Below are 4,041 nucleotides of genomic sequence, written 5' to 3' on the forward strand. Positions count from 1 at the left end.
CAATTTATAAATTTTGTATTAATTATAATTAATTGGTATTACATTTATTTTTCTAAGTGCATTGCTAGAGTTTTGGATGGGCCCCTTTAATTGCTTAGCGTGCCATGCGAAAATGTTTTGAAATTGGTTTGAGGCCCGGACCCTGCTCAACCCCTTTTCTCCTTGTTTTTTCACCACTTTTTGATTTTATGTGCACTTTTATGGGACACGAGCAAACGATTTGCAACAAAATTTCAAAAGGGCCATTTTTAGAATTTTTGCTTGAGATTGGTCAGTTTTTCGAAATGTGTTTCTGTTTGTTTTAATTTGTTTTCGGCTGTTACCTGAATGAGAAAGAGAACTCTTTCGTCTAGACAGGGCACTTGAGCACGTGCCCCAAAAATGTTTGGAGTATACAAAGCAATTAACGCCAAACTCTCGGGGTTTAAACTATTTTTGTATTTAACTAAATAATGTGTACATGCCAGTGATGAGTGTGAAATATTTACTAATATTTATACATAAGTAGATGTTAATTTTGTTTGGGAAATGTACGCGATAGCAAGTGGATTTCGCCTTTGGCCATATCAATATGCAAAAGAGGTTCAGCCCAGTCCTAGCGCTAAGTGAATGTCGGAAGGGGAAACTTGGAAAAGCGGGGACTAGGGGACTCGGGCTCAGGACACAAGTGGCTAGACGTGACGAGCATACATTACGCCAGGTCTGGCCACAATAAATGCAAAATATATGTACGTATGTCTGCATCAAGTGCAAAACACGACGCCATACAGGGAAAAAATATACAAGTGCTGGAGACAGCTTAAAATGGAAAACGAACAAAATATTCAATCAGACAGGGGAACAGGGGGATTTGGTAGAAAGTGCGTGCGAAAAATTGCGAAATATATACTTTTATTAAGGTGAGTGGACTGAACCGAATATAGACAAGCAGTCTATAGGGAGAACTACTACAAAAATTCTGAAAATTTCTGTGAATATTAAAGATTAAACATAAATAAGTTTCAAGTATTAAAAGCTGTTTGTGTTTATATAAAAAAACCCCCACAAGCTATACAAAATTGCATTGGCAGCATTTTTCAATAAAATCCGAAAATTGACAGGCCTGGAACTTGGCCAAAAATATTTAATTATTAAGTTAGACAAGCCAATAGAAGAATAGATGTTGCCAAAAAGGAAGTCGAGCCCGACTGCTCAAGGATATATTTTATATTTTATTTATATGGCTTCAGAGAGACTTTGCTCCTACTTTTCTCTTTCTTTTCTCCTCCAATATTAATGCATAATATTAATCTTTTGCTTATTTCATTTGAATGAAGTCGAGAGGTAAGCTGGCAAAGGAAAACTCTTCAGGAAAATCCATTTGTTGTGAAAAAATTCAATTTATATTCGATTACGCGACGCTGTCTAAGTAGAGAAGTAGAAAATGGCTCAAGTGCTTTGAGTTTTTCCCTTATATATATATTTTTATTTTTTTTTTTTGGCTTGGAGCGCATTGAGAATGCCCCGTCATGCGTTAAAATTGCAATTTCTTTGCTTTTGCGTTAAGCAAATTGATAAATGAAAATATATAAAGGCTAAAGGGAAAATCAATCTCGCTTCGAGCTCCGAATCCTATATCCCTTCTAATTGTAAAACACGAGGCACCGACAAACATAACAATCATAGTCAATTGTTGGCCGTTAAATATTCATGAGCCGAGTGAGAAATAAAACTGAAAATAGATATTCCCCAACCGGGGAAACCCGGAAAACGGCGGGGCAAGCAAAAACACAGGACCCCAAACCAGGACCTAAGCCCAAAAAGAAGTAACCCATGGACATGAGCGCTGATTGCCCACATGACGTGCATAGAAAATGCCCCCGCAACTGGCGGGGAAACTCCGAGGAAAACCCTCTACTGTATTCAATACTGTGTATTGGAAAACGATTTCGATTCAATGGCGGGCAGGCAGGACGGGCAGACAAAACAAAGACAGGCCCAGCAGCAGCAGCACTTGCGAAAATTTCATTGCAAATGAAACGAAAAGCGTTTTATTTTGATTTTCCGCACACGCCCGAGTCGAGGAAAGAGGAGGAGATCAGAGTCGCCTCTTCAAAGGCAAATGTTTTGGCACTTTTCCTGTGTTTCAGTTTTCATTTGCCAATTGCTAGCTCCTGTTTTTTACGAAGGCAATTTAGGGTGAGGTTTTTGGCCAGGCATGAGGGTTAACGCCACATGTTGACAGCTCCATGTCAGGGAGTATACGGGCGGAGAGCTTCCAGGACTTTACCATTTAATCAGGCGAACTCTAGCGGATTAAAGGATAATGTAATCAAAATAGAAAAGGGAAGGGATTCATAGGTTAATTTACTGGATTTCCTCTTATATATATATCAATTAATTATATAAATAACGGTGCTATTTTATATTCCTATTAGATAACTTGTAATATCTTCAAAAGTTTTCTTTTAAGTACCCTAATTATATCAGTACGACGGAAACTGCCTTAGAATTTCTGGAAAACTGAAGCTTTCCTTCTCTAATTTGCTCTTTTGTTTTCATCTGCCAAAGCCTAAACATTGACTTATTGTCTCATCCATTTCAGTTTGTCAGACAAGTGCCTTCTAGCCCCCTTCCTCGAATTAATAAACTACCAAAGACAATCGTCGCATCATCTTCCCCGAAGCGATGATATCCTGAACGCATTAAGGACCAGAAGGAGACGGTAAGTGCAGCAGATCTCTGATATCGCATTTGCTGCAGCTAAAATGCTTTCCATGTTGTAAGTCTCCAACTCCCGCGTCCTTCTGTCTTTTGTCAAAAGGACTTTACTCGGGCGGACAAATAACTGAGCACACAAAACACGAAGGAATCGAAGTCTGGCTGGCGGGATGTCGAAGTGAAACAACTCGAAAAATATCAACTTATGTAAATTGTCGAAGAAGGAGTCACGACGATTGCCACTATTTGTGTTGACAGGACTCGGGACTCTGTCTGCCAGTTGTCCCTCAAGGAATTGTGGGCATGTTTGCTTCTGCTGAAATGAGCAAAAATAATTGCAAATCGTAAAAGAGAAAGGAGCGAAAAAGGCTGGAGAGAAAGAGAATTTTTCCAGGCCGGCTGTCGACGCTTTTCCATATGTGCCAGAGATTCCTGGGGAGCAGTCTAGTCCGGAGCCATAGCCGGAGTCCGGAGGAAACGGAAATATGCAATGAAGCAGAAGTTGGCAGGAAATTGTTAAGACGCCGCGCCTCCCTATGTATATCCTTCTCGCTTGCTCGCTCTGTTCCTGGTTTACAACTCTACTTTATTTTCCATCATCGAAAGGGTTCCCCTGCCTGCGTTTTATGTCCTTGGAGGAATTGAAAAGCCGCATGCAAATAAAATTTGCCTTCTTTTTAGTGTTGTCCTATGACCTCCGCCTCCCTCTGTGTGTTTTCTATTTTCTTTCTTCCGCTTCCGTCTTTTATACTTTGTGTTCTTGCGGTTTTTATATTTCAATCGAGTCCTGTGGCTGGCCCCCCGGTTTGAATGTCCCTTAAAGTGTTTTCCGTTTGTTCCTTTGTGTTTTATCCCGAAATGTGTAGAACATTTATAAGGCATGCAAATGATGATCTATTGCCGGAGTGGCTCCCAAGGGATCTTTACCCCTGATTATGTAATGGATTTCAGTCTTTGAAGGAGAAGAATGGAAGTCTTGGATGTAAAAATGAGTGAACCACTTCCGGGAGTTAATGAAGTTGGAAAGCATTATTTTATTATTTTAATATATTTTTAATCAAAAGTATCTTCTCTCTTCATATATTTTATGTTCTGTGCCAAAATATACTATTTTCCCCTTGCTTTTATCTTAATTAGATGGCTGAAACCTCCTCCTTTGACCCATTTAAAACAAAAAGTGTAGTATTGCATAATTTTCAACAACAAATAAAAATGTTTTGCATAAATTAAACAACTGTCAGCATAACTTTCAACCAACGACAGCAATATATGAACTGCAAACCGAATTGCTGGCCAAATGCGAAAAGTTGGCTTAGCCGTGAGCCAAAATAAAAAAACAAA

The 4,041-nt window shown here is 39.2% G+C and overlaps 1 long non-coding RNA gene across 2 annotated transcripts; it reads left to right on the top strand.

The window, feature by feature from the left end:
* The first annotated feature begins 425 nt into the window (after positions 1–425).
* On the top strand, positions 426–3,387 carry LOC138929636 (uncharacterized). Of its 2 annotated transcripts, none has more exons than XR_011445869.1 (3): positions 426–728; positions 2,585–2,704; positions 2,767–3,387. It is a non-coding gene; the product is annotated as an uncharacterized lncRNA (long non-coding RNA). The 2 variants fall into 2 exon arrangements; XR_011445868.1 differs by having other exon boundaries at positions 2,804–3,387.
* The last annotated feature ends 654 nt before the right edge of the window (positions 3,388–4,041 follow it).

The sequence above is a fragment of the Drosophila kikkawai genome, chromosome 2L (assembly GCF_030179895.1).
Source record: "Drosophila kikkawai strain 14028-0561.14 chromosome 2L, DkikHiC1v2, whole genome shotgun sequence".
In the NCBI taxonomy this organism is placed as follows: domain Eukaryota; kingdom Metazoa; phylum Arthropoda; class Insecta; order Diptera; family Drosophilidae; genus Drosophila; species Drosophila kikkawai.